The 20,020-nt window shown below is 41.2% G+C and overlaps 1 long non-coding RNA gene across 1 annotated transcript; it reads left to right on the top strand.

Annotated features, from left to right (window-relative positions):
• The first annotated feature begins 5,188 nt into the window (after positions 1–5,188).
• LOC147823266 (uncharacterized) lies at positions 5,189–19,919 on the top strand. The gene is made up of 3 exons (XR_015444110.1): positions 5,189–5,547; positions 15,750–17,010; positions 17,096–19,919. It is a non-coding gene; the product is annotated as an uncharacterized LOC147823266 (long non-coding RNA).
• Positions 19,920–20,020: the final 101 nt, after the last annotated feature.

A 20,020-nucleotide genomic window follows, 5' to 3' on the forward strand; every position in this document is an offset into this window, starting at 1 on the left:
TGTCACTACACCTAAGCAAGGGGGCGGTAGGGCCTCTGAGTAGAAGTTAGGAGTGCTGGCTTTACAGACACAAATTTGGATTCAGTTTCTACAGAACTCTGCTTCTTTCCAGCTGTGTGACTTTGGGCAAGTCACTTCATGTTTCTGCCTCCATTGGGGGGGGGGTACGGGGATCCAACTCAGGACCTTGCACTTGTGAGGCAGGTGTGGTGCCACTGAGCTAAACCCCTGGCCTTCTGCCTTCATTTCTTCATCTGTAAAATAGAAGTAATAAAATTTCTTTGAGTACACAAATTAGCATATTTGTGGCACCCAGGGGCAGAGTGCTCAATAAAAGAGCATACAATGAGTGCTCAAGAAATTTGTTCATACTTTACCTTGTTTATAGATAATGGGCAAGGCTGGCAAAGGCCACAAGAATTCCTCATTGTACAAAAAACACCTTTGAACTCCAGCTAGCAGATTGGTAGAGTCCACTCCACTCTACAAAGGTGGGATTCTACTCAGCCTTTTCGGACCAGACAATTAAGACTACTGAGCAGGAGTTGGACCAATGTCAATGTCATTTTATTTTCCCTCCTTTCAGTCTGAAAGAGGAGTGGATCACTTGGGCATCAGCAAGAAAAGGGACTAGTTGGGAAAGGCAGAAGGAGTCGTGGGCTGGGAAGAAGCCCAGAGGCAAGATTGGCCACGGAATGAAAGGGTTGAATGTTACTGCTTTAGAGTCTTACCCATGACTCAGCGTGGACCCTGCGCCCACAAGCAGGCCACATCAGGGTCACATCCCCTTCCTTGTTTGCTGTGGGGCTTTCAGGCTGCCAGAGCCTTGCTGGGATAGGTCCCCATCCAGAGGTGGCCACCCAATCCCAGGGTCCATTTCAGTGACCCCAAGAGTGGCTCCAGAGCAGCCCTGTGAGGCTGTACAGACTCAGAAGCCTGGTGAACTCAGAAGTAAATTAAAGCTGTCCCTCCTTTTACCAAATTCTTGCAAAAATCTGATGTCTTGAAGTGGATAAACTGTTATTTGAATTAGAAATCTAAAACTTGCTTTACCAGAGACGGCAGCAGTTTCTTTTTTAAATGAGGGAGATTTCTTGTGTACACTTTAAGCACACTCTTAACATCTGGGCAACTTCACAGGAACACACCTGCTATATAAATTGGGGGTACTTGTATTTGAAATAACTACAGAAAAAGGTTCCTGAGGAGAGTGTAGAAAAGGAATCCCTTGCTCATCCTATTTAAGAGCTGCTGACCTCTATGTCACAGGAAGAGGATCCTTTGCAGCAAAGGAATTTTCAAAAAGTCAGAACAGCCATTGCTTCTCTGCCCACCTGCTGGCAAGAAACCACCCTCTGCCTTCTTCATCTGCGCTGGGATACAGCGCTCTCTGCTGGCAGAACTCAACAACAAGGATAAGGAAACAACCCGCTGTGGCTTTGATAACCACCGGGCTGGAGACCTTGGTTAGGCGAAGGAAGCTACTCTGTCTTAGGACAACCCTGCGAAGGGTCCAGGAGAAAATCCAGGAGAGTCCCAGCCTTCAGAAAGGAGCCTCTGACCCTTCGTTAGAGGAAACCGTGTTACAGCAAAGCCTGGGAGAGGCTCGCTGGCCTCTGACTTCCCTCCTAGGCTGGAGCTGAAGCCGGGGACTGCACGCGCTGCAGTGTGTGGAGCCGCAGCCAGGTGCTCCGTGTTTCTGGGGCCAGGGAAATGGCAGGGAACGGCTGCTCTTGGCATCGCCAGGGGAGGAATAGAGACTCCTGAGGCCCAGGCATTGGCCCAGAGCCTCCCGCCCACCTGGCCAGTGGTTGGCTGGGGCTGAAAACCCCCAGGTGACTCTCACAGGCAGCCAGACTGAGACCCACTGCTCCCTACTCCACATGGTCTCTGTCCCAGTGTCACACCATTCAATTCTCACACCAAGTAGACATATTCAGATCACCCACCTGGTTTACCTGTAGCTGAGACAAGTGGCCATACCCTTGTGCCAGCAAGAAGAGGAATGAAGTGACTTTTAAATGCTATCACAGCATCCCAATCTGCTGTGCCCACAGGACATACAAAGGGTACAACATTGTCACAGGGCAGCATTCACCCTTAGAACATGCTCTGGATTCCCATCATTTCTATCCCACTCTGTTAAAAATACTGCTACCAGTGGACAGATTGTACAAGGCACTGAGGGCCATTCCCTGCGGCGTGAACCCTGGACAAGCTAAGGGTGACAGGGCAGAGGTTTGAACCCCATACGTTGACTAAGTCCCTGCATTCTTGCCACTTGACTGCCTGCCTCGTGTCCACAGTGGGCTTTTTGGCTCCAAGGGCCTTACGAAGACCCTCAGTGTGGGGTGGGGAGGGGCACAGAGAGGGGCAGAAGAAGCTTCAAAAACTTCTGTCTCCTTTGTAAAAACAGTGAAAGGTCCAAGAGAGCCATAGCGTGTATGAGTGTATGTTCTAGTGGTTGTGAAACGACTCCATTAGCCAGAGGGGTGTGTGTGTGAATATGTGTGTGTGTGTGGAGAGAGAGAGAGAGAGAGAGAGAGAGAGAGAGAGAGGGAGAAGGAGAGGGGAGAGACTGTGATGGGTTCGAAGAACATGAGAGAATCTGAGAGTAGAACAGAATGAAAGGCTAATTCCTTCCCAGTTTTGTTTTACCTAGCAGAGTGCAGGCTTGGGCAGAGCATCTGCCTGAGACCTACAGTCTCTCTACCAGGCCGAATCTCCTGGGGGAAGCTCCAGAGAGCAGGTAGCTTAGGGGTGGCAGGAGGAAATAGCAGCCATCCAGCTCCTGGAAGCCTCATAGTGAGAGGGGAGTTCAACTGTCACGTCCTCCCACACTCTCAGATCATGCTGAGTCCTGCCAGGTGTACAATTCCAGGGCCTGCTCCTGCTTCTCACTTGCCTATTTCTGGAGGTGAAGCAAATTCCACTCTTCGTCCTGACTGCTGCTCTATTCTCTTTGGGTGCCTGGGTTTGAGCGGGTGATCTGTCCTTATCATCCCACCCTTTTATGACCCCAAGAATGCAGGCCCCAGAGCACTCTGCCCTCCTGGCCACCCCAGAACTTTCTTCTCCTGAGCCTGTTCAATAGAGAGTGTGCAGCCCTGATCACAAGCTGTCTTTCTGGATCCTTTACCTTGACATTTCAACTCTGAAAAAGCAAATGAAAAGGTAGTCATTAAAAAGCTCTACTCAAAAGTTCCACTAAGGACACTGCCTTAGGTAAGGTTGTCAGACCACAGGAAATATTTAATTTCTTCTCTCCTGTTAAAGAGAAAGGCAGCTGGGTTTCACTGTTTGCTCATCAGAATCACCCCCCCCAACAACCTGGGCTGCCCCCAGAGGACACCCATTCTGAGAACAGCCCAGAAAAAAAGGCAGGACAAAAACCCTGGAGGTGACACCAAGGAAAATATTGAATGTGCTCAGATGGTAAGTGTCTTTCAGGTACTGCACGCAATGGATGTTCCTGTTTGCTAGGAGCTCCCCCCCCACCCCCAATAGCTGATGGAAGGATCTGTCCAGCATGCAGCTCTGACTGTATGACCTCCCCCTTTTATAAACCACAGTGCTTGGGATCCCATCCAAAGCTGACCCAAGATCTTTCCTATTCCAGACCTTGTTAACCTAAGTTCATAATGATTTCCTAATACTCATCCCATGTTCCAATCAACCTAAACAGCATGTAGTTTCATCGAAGCTTCTAGATTGCACACCGTGGCAATGATCTGGAATATAGGAAATCTGTGTTGAACTTTAAGTGTGGTCCTAAATGCTCCAGAAGCCAGCAGGGCATAGTATAAGGTGAGGATTAAAGACCTGAACCTGAACCAACATGTATGCAGGAAATGCTCTCAGGCAGAGCCAAGATTATTCTGAGAAATTTGGATTTTGCTCTACTTCACAGATAAAGGGTCATTTAAGACCCCAAGCTCTTAGGTCGAAGAGCTAACATCTTAGATAGGTAGCACATAGATCATATTTGTCTTGCAAGCACATTTTGTTTGACATGTATTTTCACATATTTAAGCTGATACTTTAAAATTGAGGGGTTTCACATTAAAATTTCTTTTGAAAAGTTGGAAGATCTGTAACAGAAATCTAAAAGTCATGCATGGCAAGAACTAGAAGGTTTACCACCCTGTGTAGTAGCAGCAGATGGGTTTTAGCCAGACACAGCCTTCTCCAAGTCACTGGTGCATACCTGTGGAGTACATCCAGCCAGCTTCCCTCAAGTCACCAGTCTAAACCAGCTCAAAAGCATGTCTGCAATCATTTTAGTCTGAAAACGTTTCCAACTCTTGTGACAGAAACAATGCTACATACATCATAAATCTTTCCTTTCCCTCCTCTTGGGAAAACCACTCTTCTATCTCTCTTTCACTTAAGTAGGATCATGTGATTAGTACTACCAGTGGACTCAGAGTAGGAGTCCCACATGTCACCTCTGGGATGAGGCAACAAAAAGACCTGAGGTACATCCCAGCTTCTCTCTTCCCTTGATGTGACAATTTTAGAAGCCATGTGTTAGGATAGCAGAGCCACACAAAAGAAGCAGCAGCTAGAGAGAACTAGATTTTTCCTGAGAAAATGAGCAAAGCCACTGAGATTTCAAGGTTTGTTTACTACTGCAGTATAACATAGCTTATTGTGACCAATATAAGCATATTGACCAAAGCCATCTCTTAGTCAGATAGGGATCACGTAATAAGGCTCAAAGTCCTTTGAGCTGTCATCATAAATATAGCAATTTAACAGGTAAGACAAACATTTGGCAATGTATGGAGTGGAACTCAATGTCAACTGCCACCATTTCCCACCTTGGGCAGTGCTTCTTGACAGTGTCCTAAGGAAGGGAGGCTCATACGTCACTGACTTCCTCAAGTATCTCAGGAAAAGACACTTGTATCAGGGAATTCTTTTCTGACCAGAGTCATTTCTTGTGTACCTGCTGTTTTCCTAATGGAAGCTTTGCTATTGATTTTGCAAGCATCCATGCTAACTTCTGAAATACATTGATACATAAGTTAATGAAGCAGGATGTAATATTAAAAACCAGTAATCCTCACTCAATGAATATTTCTAACTAAAAATCTGCCAATTATACATTATAGCTGAATTTTTCATCTAGAATGAGATATGCACTCATGGGTAGAGAACGCAAACAGCAAAAAGAAAAGTATTTTTAAGGGATAAAAGGCGAAAAAAAGGAAAAAATAAATCTCTGTGTACACACACAACTGTCCCCTGAAGCATACATAGCGACTCTTTATTCTTCCTTAGAATTGACCTCATTCAGTCATATACAAACATTGAAAGACAAGTGAAAACAGGACCTAGACACTCCATAATAGAGGAGATCTAAAAATAACTATCAGGAGGTCACGAGTCGCACAGAACACGCCGAATCAGCCCAGGCCCTGGCAGCAATCCACTGGCACCGCCCTCCCCCAACCCCGCTCCTCTGGCCTCTTCTCTGTACAGCCAACTGGTTCCACACTACAAAGACGCAGAGGACAACGAACCACCAGACCACTGTACTGGGTAAGTTGGAGTCATCTTCACCTCCCATCAGGACCGGGACTATCTTCAGGGGAAGGGCAGCTGGAACCTGCAATACAACTCTGCAGAGTTCAACCCTACAGGAGGACAGGGAGCTCAACTTGGGACTTGCAGCCAGAAATCTGCCTGAATCTCATGGGTCTGTGACTGGCTTGCTGAGACTCACTGACTTATATCTGCACACTGCAAGCCACATTGTCTATTGTGACAGCAGAGACATACTCTGAAAGAGGCCCTTCATCTTCATGGTTATTTTTCATTCCCAAAATTAGTATTATTGTTTTGTTTTTTCTCTCTCTTCTTTTCTTTTGCTCCTCTTATCTTTAATTTTTTCCCTACTCTTTGTAAATATTTGTTTTTCTCTCCTTTTTTTCTTTTCTTTTCTTCTTTCTTTTCTCTTTCCTTTCTCTCTCTCTTACACTCTCTCTTGCTCTCCCACATTGTTCATCTTCCCTTTTTGTCCCTATTTTGGTCCTCATTCAGAGTCCTTCTTTATTTTCCTAGTATTCTCTTTTTCCTTCTCACCTGTGTCCTCTGACCACACTGCTAACCTTCCCCTATCCTTCTTCCCATCTGTCCCTCCCTCCCCAACCCCTTCTAACTCCCCATCCCAAAGGGTAAAGTTGTTATATTGAAGAGTTTATTCACTATATGTTGGGTTGGTCCTTGATCTTGATTTAATTCACTCAGCTAAAGGTGATAGATTAATAACTACCACAAATGTCATTTTCAAAGATGTACTTGATGCAATGGTGCTGCTGATTGTATCACTTGGGCTAAGGTGTTGGTATTGATCTAGTCAATGAACCTTCCTAGTATAAGGAAAATGAGATAGCCTTAGAGTTATTGCACACTCAAAACTTAAAGACCAGCTATATCTGGAAGACACCTCTGAGAAGCAATCATTCCATAAGGGTTCTAATTACAAGCAACAAAGATACCTACAATAAGCAATTTCAAACTATCAACCCAGGAATTAAACCAAGGACAGTACCAAAAACAAAAATGAAAAGACATTTAAGCAAGGTACAAACTCAGACTTCCACCCCACCAAGGGTAAATCCTGGGGGAAATGAGATGGAAAAGTCCCATAACCAAACACCTGGATACCCTGAACTGATAGCACAGGAAGTAACAAAACAGATGAATGAGGCTCTAGAAAAATTGAAAGCAGAAATAATCTCCCAGATATCTACAGAGATGGTGAGCAGAGTGAAAGACATGATTAGAGGATCTAGAACAGAAACAGACAAAAAATAGATGAGCTTAGAAACATGCTGGAAGCCATGAATACCCAGCATAAGAAAGAAATGGAAACCATGATCGCCCAACATAAGAAAGAAATGGAATTCGTGAAACAGATTCAAACAGATATTCAGGAGATCAAAAACTCCACTGAAAGAATGCACAGCAGATTAAGGGAATGTGAAGATAGAATACCAGATATAGAAGACAGGATCGCGGTTAGAGACCATAAAAATAGAGATTTCTTAAAAATAGTAAGGGACCACGAGAAATCAATCCAACAACTGCTAGACGATGCAAAGAAGAATAACACAAGACTGATAGGAGTCCATGAAAAAACAGGAGAAAGCACAATTGACATAAAAAAACTGTTCACAGAATAGTGCAAAACTTCCCAAACAGAGGTAGAGAATTGGACATACAGATAAATGAGGCATATAGAACTCCAACTAGCCATGATCAAAAAAAAAATCTACATCTAGACATATAATAGTCAAGATCCTAGAAACCCAGCAGAAAAACAAAATCCTACAAGCAGTTAGAGAAAAGAAACAAATCACCTACAAAGGAAAGCCCATCAGAATCACAGCAGACTTCTCAACACAAACCCTCAAATCAAGGAGAACCTGTAGTGAAGTATTTCAAGCGCTAAAAGAAAATAACATCCAACCTAGACTGTTGTATCCTGCAAAATTATCTTTCAAAATCGACGGGGCAATTAGATACTTCCACGACAAAGAACACCTGAGAAATTTCATGAACACCAAACCAGCACTACAAGCAATTCTAAACAATATCCTAGAAAAAAGCAATGAAGGCCACAACTCCATGAGGCCCAACAGAGGGAAGCCATCAGGCAAGGTAAGACACTAAAGGGAAAGGGGGAAAAATAAGAAATAAAAGAGCCAACAAAAGTAAAACATCAGGACAAGGATAAATCCATATCTATCAATTATAACTCTCAATGTTAATGGCCTCAAGTCACCAATCAAAAGAAATAAACAATGGATTAAAAAGGAAAATGCAACAATATTCTGTATACAAGAAACACACCTAACTCAAAAAGAAACTCATAGACTGAAAGTAAAAGGATGGAAAACAGTTCTCCACACCACAGGAACCCAGAAGAAAGCAGGGGTAGCAATCTTATTTGCAGACAAAGTAGATTTCAAACCAAAACTAATTAACAGAGACAAAGATGGTCACTACATCCTTGTGTTTTATTCTTTTTTTTTTTTTTGGTACCGGGGATCAAACTCGGATCCTTGCGCTTGCGCAGCAGGCGGCAAAACCACTGAGCCAAATCCCCGGCGTCACTACATCCCTGTGAAGGGAACAATCCAAGAGGAAGAGATGACATTCCTAAATACATATGCACCAAATACAAATGCCCCCAACTATACAAAACAAATATTAGTAGACATGAAAAACCAAATAAACACTAACACAATTGTAGTGGGGGACCTCAATACCCCACTATCACAAATAGACAGATCATCTAGACAAAAAGTTAACAAGGAAATTCTAGAACTGAACCAAGCTATTGAACAAATGGACTTAATAGATGTTTACAGAGTGTTCCACCCCACAAAATCAGAATACACATTCTTTTCGGCTGCACACGGGTCATTCTCCAGAATAGACCACATGCTAGCTCATAGGACATGTCTAAGTAAACGTAAAAGAATTGAAGTTACCCCCTGTATATTATCAGACCATAGTGCAATAAAATTGGAGATCAATAACATAAGAAACCACAAAACCCCAACAAACACATGGAAACTGAATAACACCCTCTTGAACAACCAATGGGTCACAAAAGTAATTAAAGAAGAAATTAAACAGTTTCTACAAGTAAATGAAAATGCCAGTACAACATACAGGAATCTATGGGACACAATGAAAGCAGTTCTATGCGGGAAATTCATAGCAGTGAATGCCCATATTAGGAAAACAGAGAAAACTCAGATAAATAACCTAATGGAGAACCTCAAGCTCCTAGAAGGAGAAGAGCATAATGAATCCGAAGCTCGTACAAGAGAGGAAATTATTAAGATCAGGGCAGAAATCAATGCAATGGAGACTAAGAGAACAATACAAAAAAATCAATGAATCAAAGAGTTGGGTTTTTGAAAGAATAAATAAAATCAATAAACCTTTAGCTAACCTTATCAAAGAAAGGAAAGGAAAGGCACAAATACGTGCAATTAAGAATGAAAAAGGTGAAGTCACAACAGATCCAACAGAAATCCAGAGGATCATTAATACCTACTTGGAGAACCTCTACTCCAATAAAATAGAAAACACAGAAGAAATGGGCAGATTCCTAGATACATACGAATTGTCAAAGTTAAATGAAGAAGATATAGAAATTCTAAACACCCCAATCACAATGAGTGAAATTGAAAATGTAATAAAATATTTACCAACAAGGAAAAGCCCAGGTCCGGATGGATTCACTGCTGAATTTTGCAAGACATTTAAAGAAGAACTAATGCCATTTCTCTTTAAACTCAACAAGCATATTGCAGGTGAAGCAACACTTCCAAATTCATTCCTAGAAGCAAGTGTTACTTTGATTCCAAAACCAGGGAAAGACACAACCCAAAAAGAGAACTACAGGCCAATCTCCCTAATGAACATAGGTGCAAAAATCATGAACGAGATACTGGCAAACAGAATACAGAGGGTCATCAAGAAGATCATACACCCTGACCAAGTCGGATTTATCCCAGGGACGCAAGGATGGTTCAACATTCATAAATCAGTAAGTGTAATACACCATATTAACAGAGTCAAGGACAAAAAGCATGCAATCATCTCAATAGATGCAGAAAAAGCATTCGACAAAATCCAGCACCCATTCATGATAAAAACACTACAGAAAATTGGAATAGAAGTTTTTATCTTAACCTGATTAAGGCTATCTATGAAAAGCCAACAGCCAACATCATACTAAATGGTCAAAAACTGAAAACTTTCATGGTTAAATCAGGAACAAGACAAGGATGCCCACTATCACCACTCCTGTTCAATATAGTTCTGGAAACATTAGCCACAGCAATTAGAAAAGAGAAAGAAATAAAAGGAATAAAGATAGGAAAAGAAGAAGTTAAACTGTCATTATTTGCTGACAATATGATGCTTTACATAGAAGACCCAAAAAACTCCGCCAGAAGACTTCTAGACTTAATTGACAGATTCAGTAGAGTAGCTGGATACAAGGTCAACACTCAAAAAACAATAGCCTTCTTGTACACAAATAACAGACTCACTGAGAGAGAAATTAGGGAAACAATTCCTTTTACGATAGCATCCAAAAAAATGAAATATCTAGGAATCAATCTAACAAAGGAAGCAAAAGACCTCTACACTGAAAACTACAGCACTCTGAAAGAAAGATCAAAGAGGATACAGAAAAATGGAAAGACATCCCTTGCTCCTTGGTAGGAAGATCCAATATAGTGAAAATGGCCATACTTCCAAAACTACTATATAGATTCAACGCAATGCCAATTGAAATTCCAACAATATACTTCACAGAACTAGAGAAAACAATCCAAAAATTCATTTGGAACCAGAAGAGACCTAGAATAGCTAAAGCAATTCTAAGCAACAGAGACATGGCTGGGGGTATCACAATCCCCAACTTGAAACTATACTACAAAGGTACTGTGATAAAATCAGCATGGTACTGGCAAAGGAACAGACCTGAGGATCAGTGGAATAGATTAGAAGATGCAGAAACAACTCCAGACATGCTCAGCCACCTCCTCTTTGACAAAGGAGCCAACCACCATCATTGGAGGAAAGATAGCCTATTTGATAAATGGTATTGGAAAAACTGGATTTCAACCTGCCAAAGATTAAAACTAGACCCATACCTATCACCATGCACTAAACTAAGATCGAAGTGGATTAAAGATCTAAATATTAAGACAGAAACACTAAACTTGCTGGAAGATAAGTTAGGTAGAACTCTTAAAGACATTGGCATAGGAAAAGACTTCATGAACAAAACCTCAGCAGCACGGGAACTAGCAGAAAGAATCAGCAACTGGGATCTCATCTTATTAAAAAGCTTCTGCACTGCAAAAGAAACCACCAACAGAGCTAACAGACAACCTACAATATGGGAAAAAATTTTTAGCAGCTGTACCTCAGACAAAGGACTACTATCTAGAATATATAAAGAATTGAAAAAAAATCAGACCCCCCAAATTCAAAGACCCAATTCAAAAATGGGCATCTGCAATGAACAGACATTTCTCAGACAAAGAAGTAAAGGCAGCAAACAAATATATGAAAAAATATTCAACATCACTCATCATTTGAGAGATGCAGATGAAAACAACCCTGAGATTCCACCTCACCTCACAAGGAATGGGTGCTATCAAGAAATCAACAAATAACAAATGCTGTCGGGGTTGTGGGGAGAAAGGGACCCTTCTCCTTTGTTGGTGGGAGTGCAGACTGGTGCAACCACTGTGGAAGTCAGCATGGAGATACCTCAAAGAACTAGGACTGGAGGTCCCATTTGACCCACCTGTTCTCCTGCTGGGTATCTTCCCAAAAGAATTAAAAGAATCATACCACAGTGATATATGTGCACCCATGTTTATAGCAGAACAGTTTGTAATAGCTAAAGCTTGGGAGCAGCCCAAGTACCCATCAACTGGAAACTGGATAAAGAAAATGTGTTTTTTTATAAAATGAGTACTACTCAGCCATAAAGAACGGAAAACTAGAGTCATTTATAGCTAAATGGATGCATATCAAGGCCATACTCTTAAGTGAAATAAATAGGACACATGTGTAAATACCAAATAGTTTCCCTAGTGTGAGAAACTGATAGTGTAAACAAGGGTTAAAATTATTAAAATGAATAATTGATAATTTGAAATAGGAAAAAAGGTCCAAAGACGAATGAGTGAAGGGAGGAGAAGGGGAAAGGAAAAGAGGGAAAGGAAAAACTATAAGAAAAGAAAAACAATGGAAATGAAGTCTATGTAAATAGGGAAGGGCGGAGGGGGTGAAGGGCGCATAGGTGATGGGGAAAAAAATAAGAACCAAGATATATCATGTACAGGTACAAACACTCAATGATAAATGTTAACGAATTGTATACCTAAAATGTACCAATAAAATGTGCCAATAAAATTAAGTTTAAAAAAATAAATTAAAAAAATAAAAATAACTATCTGAGCAGGCTGCATACATCAAATATTTCATACATCAAAAATAAATTCCCATATTTTTCTTTTCAAGGACATGCATTTACTCCTTCAAAATCTCACTGAGACTTTAGGCACAGATTTCCACAGTTCAGATTTGAGAGATGAAGACTTTAAACAGAATCCAGTCATCAAGAATTTCCTATCCCCAATGGGCAGTAGACAGTTTTCCCCCACATTCTGTGATTATTACCAGTGAAGAAAGAGAATCAGAAGAATTGATTGGCAGTGATGATTGGGAAAAACAGAATAATAATCAAACACATTTTTTTGCCTTTAAAAACAAAGCAGAAGAATCAGGAAGCCATTGTTTTACAATGAACAATATAAATGGGGAACAATAAACATTTATTATCTCACAGTTTCCCCAGGGCAGGAATGTAACTCCCACTTCACTGGGCAATTCTGACTCAGGATCTCTCAGGACACTGCAGTCAAGCTGGCTGTGATCTCCTGCTCACTCCCGAAGTTGCAGGCTGACCAAGAGCCTTGCACATTCTACTCTTCTAGGGCTGCCTCATGACATGGCAGCTGGCTTCCCCCAGAGCAAGCAACTGAGGGAATGCCTAAGACAGATCTAAAGCCTTTGAAATCTAATCCTAGAATTGACATCTCATCATTTCTGCCATTAAGGGAAGTCAGGAAGTTCAGCTCATGCTCAACAGGAGAGACTTATACAAGGGTATGGATACTAGGGATCTGGGATCGTTGGGAAATCTTTACTATTCAGGAGAAAAGAGCTGCTTTGAATGGTTTGAGGAAGCTGTGTGTGGTTGATGCACACCTGTAGTTCCAGCTACTTGCGAGACTGAGGCAGGAGGGTCACAAATTCAAGGCCAGCCTGGGAAACTTAGTGAGAGCCTGTCTCAAAATAAAAAATAAAAAGAGGCGGGGATGTAGCTCAGTGGCAGAATACTCCTAGATTTGATCCCCAGTGCCACACACACCCAAAAAAACAATGAAAAAAAGAAAAAAAGAGAGGTTTGAGGTAAGAGGAAGGTAAACAGTTTAAAGATAAATTGGCTGGCACAGAGTGTATAGGTCAGCACATAGCAGGAAATGAGATTAGACCGGTAGGAGAGAGGGATGTTGGCACTCAAAGGGCCGCTGTTATAAGTATGTATTTGGATGGCATAAAAATTTAGATTCATGGTGCATAATATCTTGGAGAAGATATGAATGCAGGTAGATAGGGTCTATAAAAGGATGCAGCAAGAGATGAGGACAAAAGCGATGGGCAGAACAAAAGTGATGGGCAGAATCCACTGTCTGGGAACCTGACAAACCTGACAAATGACTCTGTGTGTTTGTGTGTGTGTGTGTTTGTGTGTGTGTGTGTGTGTGGGGGAGAACTAGATACCTACTTTATGTTGCCTACTGAAATCTCCAAGGGGACTTCAATAAATATCACTTCTTTCCCCTGTTCTCAGGTTCTGAAAAGTAGAGAAATGAACTCTCAAAGTGCTCACAGGGAAGGAACTTAGCATTTCAGAAGTCTCTTATCTGCAAGCTCCAGGAAAAGACTAGAGGGACCCAAGACCAGAGGGACCCATGAGAGGTGGGATGTTTGAGACCTGGTGACCACAGGAATGTGGTTCAGTGGCCAATGAGGAGCTGATGCTGGCAGTCATTGTTTTGGGAGACTGTATGTATGATGGGGTGAGGGTGCTGTTAATAGACAAAACAGGGACTGGAGAGGAAAGGACTGACAAAGAGCTGACAGAAAGATGCAGGTATGGTGCATGTGGGTGTGGAGGTGGAAGCATCAGTCAACTGGACACACAGGCCCTGAACTCAAGGAGAAAGCTCAGGAAAGAAACTGGGGCTACAAAGGCACTGGTGGTGATTGTTGGTTTGTTATTAGTACCTCAGAACAGTCTCTTTCTAACTGTGTGTCCCAGACTGTAACTTGCACTGACTGTGTTTCCTATAATTCAGAGTGCTCTTTGCAGCACAGTAGGTAGTCAATTTTGTGAAATTTCTATGGATTCCTGAAAAGTCTATTCTTTTTAATCTAAGGTTCATTACAATAACTTTTCAATTACATCAATATCTGCCACTTAATTTTGCTTCCTTGTGTCAAAGACTGAAAAGTAGTCTTTTATTTCTCTTGTATTTCTATTAAATTATCCACATGGTTTTGCTTTCCACTTTTTAAAATGTTATTGGTACATTTTAGGTATATAATATGATGACATTCATCATTGGAGATTTGCACCTTTACATAATGTATCTTGGTTCTTATTTTTTCCCCATTCCCCTGCCCTCCCTTCAACCCCTCCATCCCTCCCTATTTACAAAGACTGTTTCCATTTTTTTGATTCATATTAATTCCATTCCCCTCTTTCCTTTCCCCTACCCCTTCCACTTTCTGATTCTGTTATTGGCTATATATAAGTTCATAATCTGTATTTGAACCCCTTATCATATAATGAGTCCCAATGCACTGACTGCTTTTTGCGCATGGGATCAGGATTATTACTGTGGCCTACTTGTTGTTTGCTTGTTGACCAATTTTTGTTGAGCCATTTATTTTAATGTTTAAGGCAAATGACAAAGTAGGCAAAAGCACGTAATTGTTTTTTAATAAAAATAAACCTTTGAATCATTTTAATGTTGGCATTTAATCTCATATATAATATCATTAAACTAGTCTTCTGACATGTTATGCTTTTTTCCTTGTTTTTGCTGTTCCTGCCGCCTGCTAAATTGCCATGTTTTATTTCCTTTTTAACTTTCCACGCCAATTTACATATGATATGGCCTGTGTTCTTGTAATTAAACAATTATTATAGAAGCAAAACACTGCAGAGAAATCAGAAAGCAAAGATAAGCAAAAGGAAGTGAAACATATCCAGAATCTCACCCACCCCAAAGCACCCACTATAAACAGATTGTGTATATATTCCAAAGTGTATTCTAGATATGTAAATGCATCTATATATAAATATATGGTAGAATTTCCAGATAAGTAATGCTACACACCTGAATCTTGACTTGCTTTGATCATCACATGGTATGAATATCTTTCCATGTAATAAATAACTTTCTCCTACATAATTTTTAATGCCTGCAATGCATCCTATTGAATGGATGTAACATAATTTATCTTTGTTATTACTAACAATATTGTGATGAATAAACCTGTTTGAGCAGCTGTTTACTTCTGTGGGATAAACTTGAATTAGTGAAATTACTAAATCAATAGGAAATTTTTCAGGCTTTTAATATATAATGCCAAATTGCCTTCTAGATGTGTTACACCAAATTTATGTCCCATTAACATGAGTATTTAATATTGTTTTTGACCTTTGTTAAATTTTTAAAAGGTGAACAATCACATACATCATGTTTTACTTTGAGTTTCTTTTAATTAGTAGTAAAGTTCACCAATTTTCATATGTGGCATCAGCCTCCAAGATTACTCCCAATTGTTCTCACCTCATTCATGGTATTTACACTCTTGGGTAATCCTGTCCCACAGTGTATCAGGGCTGATCTCTGTGACCAGTAGAGTTCAGCAGATCATCTATCAGTTCTGACACTAAGTTACCAAAGATAAATTTGGTTTGTGTAAGTCACACGTCCTTTGTGGTTTGTAGCTTAATATATGCTCAACTGTATGAAAAAGTTGTGGAAGGCTAAACTTCTCTCTTGGATCATTTCTGACTCTATTCTGCCCTCATTGTGAACTGCTTTTATCAGAGAATGAGCTGCCATGCTGTGAGGAACAAAATGAGAACTGAGGACTTCCAGCCACAGCTAGTGGAATGGTGAGCCTTCCAGGCAACATGCATGTGAGTAGGGTGAGCAACCATCCTGGGACTTTGGGGTCAGCTAGGACACTAGACCGTCACTACTAAAAGCGGTGAAGTCCCAGGCAAACCGAGATGAGCGGGTCACCCCACATGTGAGTGCACCATCTTGGAAGCAGGTCATTCAGACCTACTCAAGTCTTCAGATGGCTGCAGCTCAAGCCAGTATCTACATGTGCTCCTCTATGAAAGACTCTGAGTCAGCATCACACAGCTAAGCCTCTCCCATATTTCTAATCATCAGGAACTGTGTGAGATCATAAGTATTTCTTGTTTTAAGCTGCTAAGCTTAGGGATAATCTTGTTTCACATAAATAACAAATGGATTTTATCATAAAAATATTTATAAGTATTTACTATATGCTAACGGTAACAGTTTTACCATTTGGGAAGAGATTATCTAATAAATGGTGTAGGAAAAATTGGTTAGCCATGTGGGGGAAAAATAAAAGCTGTACCACAAAATGATCACCAGATACATTTATGATATCCTAAAAAAGGAACAGGAGATACAGATGTGTATTGATGGAAGCTCACTCTTGCTCAGTGGCCTTGGCCTCCAACACACACTTCCTGTCACCCCTGCCTTGTCATTTTTCAGGTTTTGGTGGAAACTTACTCAGGCCAGCTGTTCATGATCTTCTCCACCCCCAGGTAAAGGGCACCTGGCATATTTTTCATAGCTACTTCACCCTGGCCACCTTCTTGTACTTACAAATTACGTTGTACTTTTAATGCTGTCTTCCCAGGCAGGCTGTAAGGTTCCCAAAGTCAGAGGTCTTATTTATCTTGTTTATCCTTATATGCTGAGTTGCTTGTTATTATTTAGTACCTGTATTGGAGGCATTTTCTCTTACCTCACTTCCTAGTTCTCTGACATTTAAAAAAAATATTCAGCACAGCCTTTGCTCCCTGGAGGGCTCTTGTTTGGCTTCCACTGTTTTGCCTGCAGGGTCTAGATGCACAGTCCCCCATGTTCTACCACCAAGGACTGCACCAGTTTCCTCTACCTCCTGGGCCAGGGCTTACTGGGCATTTTAGAGTTCGTGTAACCTAAAGGGAAACCACGAGCTGAAGCATGGCCAAGCCACTGATGACTGCACTTCGTGACATCCACAGATGCTGCAGGTTGGAAAACATTCAGAAACCAGGTGTGCTTCCCTTCATAATGGAAGGGAAGGACATCGCTAGTTTACAGGGATATCATGTGATTTCATCATTTTCATTTTCTTACAGGTAGTGAGAAGGTTTGATGACTGCTAGCAAGACATCATGTTAGACCAGATGAGTGGAAATTAATTTTTAATTCTCTTCAAAGCCACTCTCCTCTCCAGTAACTCATTTGTTCTCCTTATAGTCTTAGTGCCTGGAAATGTATAAGTAAAACAAGAAGCAAAACCAACCAGAAAATAATCTAAAGTCCAAATAGCAATTTATATGACTAGCCGTCATACTTGTGGAAAGGCTCAGTATGCATTTAATACTATAAAGCCAACCTAAATCAGATTCCTGGGATTATGACACACTCAACAAATCACTGAGCCATCCTAGGTGCTAGGTGCCAATCTGGACAGTGGGGACAGTAGGAATGAGGCCAATGAAATTCTCGGTCTTCAGAAAAGAGTTTCTTCTAGTTGGAGAAGATATCCATTACACAAACAGATGATGTCAAGAAGCATAATCAGGTCCAGAGATTTAGCTCAGTGGTGCTGCCACCTGTCTTGCAAGCGCAAGGTCGAGTTTGTTCCCCCCAGTACCAAAATAAAAAGAACAAGAAGCACAATCAGCTACATTTCATTATCTGTGTGAGCTGTGGTAGTAAAGTCCTAGATCCCAGTGACTTACGACCGCAAACATCTACTTCTTGCTCATCTAATATGAAGATGACAGAATGCCTTCTGGCTTATGAGCAAGAAATAACCTGCTAGTGTAATTTGGGACATACTATACTCTGGATCTATCACCAATGGCAGCCTAGCATATCTTAATCCATCATGATACCTCCAAGAATACCTTACCTGGCAGATTTACAGAACTTTAACAAGGGGAAAACTGGGGGTGGGGGTGGGGGTGGACATATTCATAATTTCCTATTCCCGACCCTAGTCTAGCTCATCAGATAACAGTGATGCAAATAACTAAAAAATGCATCAAAGCTTGATTAGGACAATTAATGCTAAGGCCATCATCTTACAGAGTAAACTACCAAGGTGAAAACCTGGATTTTAGGATGTATGGAAATTCAGCTGGTAGTGACATCACTTAGGGTAATATTGATTTTAGTGGGCTCTTCTGGCAGGGAAAGATTTGTGAACACACGAAACAGAGTATACTGGCAAATGTGAATCACAAGGGACCTTATGGGAAAAAGAATGAAAAAAAAAGGAAATACATGCCCTTGCCTGAAAAGCAAAAATACCTAGTGGGATAATGACTGGAATAACTGAACTGAGAGGGTGGTGTTAACTTTGAAACAACCAGGTGCTGTGCTTGGAGAAATTCATCAGGTGCCAGGGGTGAAGAGGCACCTCTGGAGAGGGTACAAATTGCTCCTCCTAGAAAAGCACTCTCAGAGACCATGTTTTGAAACATTTGTATTTGCATTCAACAGGATGGCAGAACTGCCACACTGCAATTTATTCTAGTATCTGCTTCTCTAATTCTTTGTGACGCTTTCAACAGGATTCCTGATAGTATTACTGATGAAGAAATGTTTTATGTTTTACACCGTATTGTTTTACATCCATTACTTCTGCCCGTTTCCTTTTTTGTAACCACATCAGGAAGAACAGGTGTTTGTCAGTGCTAAAAAGCTAACTGCTAATATTAAGAAATCTCTAGGAAGGTATCTAAGTGTTTATCATTAATTAGTACTGAAATTCTGAAAAACAGTGAAGTGGAAAGGGCCCTTCTCTGTATGTCCTGTCTATACCACAGCCTGCCTCACTTGCTGGATCAGCCCCACAGGGACTGAGTATCTCCTACCATCAAGCTGTAGAAAGAGCCCCAGAAATTTAAACCTATTTCATTTACTCAGCCAGTTTCAAATACAGTGGAAGCTATGGAAGGGTCCATAGCTGTGAAAAAGCATTGTTTTTATTTCTCCTAATTACACTGTTAATAGTTGAAGTTTCAATTTCAAATATTGCAGAAACGCATGGCATTCTTATGCTTCCAGAGGCCTGGGTTTAAGTTTGGGAAATATCACTTTAGAATACAGACTATTACAAGACATTAAGATGATGAGAAATCACACAGCCAAAAAACCAAAGCAAATGCTGGATGTGTCTGGAATGTCTAAGAGCTCAAGTTGCAGAATTCTGCTAGACGGGGTCAAAGATGGACAAAGGAAGGGCTGAGAGGCAAAGCTAGAGGTCAGATCATTTTAAAAGGCTGAAAAATTCACAGGATGGGAAATACGAGTCTCTGGATTAAAATTTCACAAACTGGTCAGGAAAGGAAAGGGGTGCCAACTCACTCAAGTCTCATACCACTTGACAGCCCCAGCCCAGCCCATTCAGCATCATCTCTGGAGCCTCAGTCAGGGGCCCTCTGTCTCCAGTGACACTGCCACATGACACCCTGCTGGGATGCAGCACCAGTGAGAGTGTCTGCCGTCCTTGGTGGGTGAGTGTGGAGGCTGGATAATAGGGCTACTTGGGCATCACCTGGATACTCCAAGGGGCCACCCCTATGAAAGCTGGTCATCTAAAAGCAGAGGGAACAATGGGTGTATCGAGAAGCCTTCTTGCCCCAGTGGTAGGAAAGCAGCCAGACTTGCCAGGCAGACATAGCAGCCGAGATGGGATGAGGTGGGGTAAGGGGGAGCACTGGCATTTTCTAGCATAATCCAAAATATTATCACATAATCCAAAATATTGTCAGCAACAAAGGTTTTGAGCACAAATAAAACTCACTGACTCAATTTCTTTAATTATCTTGTGAGCTCTCTAGGGTATCCTTTAAGACTATTGCCCTTTGTGCTTATGTATCTATTTACTAATGGAATCAGAACATGTTTTAAAACTCAAGAATTGGAACTCAAGAATTGGAACAACATTTACTAGAGTGGCTCTTTTTTAAGTTTAACAAATTCATTCATTAATTTAATATGATGAAATCAAGTGAAATAAAATCTGAGGCTTTGGCATTAATTATTGA

Source organism: Heterocephalus glaber, unplaced genomic scaffold, assembly GCF_053883595.1.
Source record: "Heterocephalus glaber isolate CG9 unplaced genomic scaffold, H.glaber_assembly_v1.0 deba00001594, whole genome shotgun sequence".
NCBI lineage: Eukaryota > Metazoa > Chordata > Mammalia > Rodentia > Bathyergidae > Heterocephalus > Heterocephalus glaber.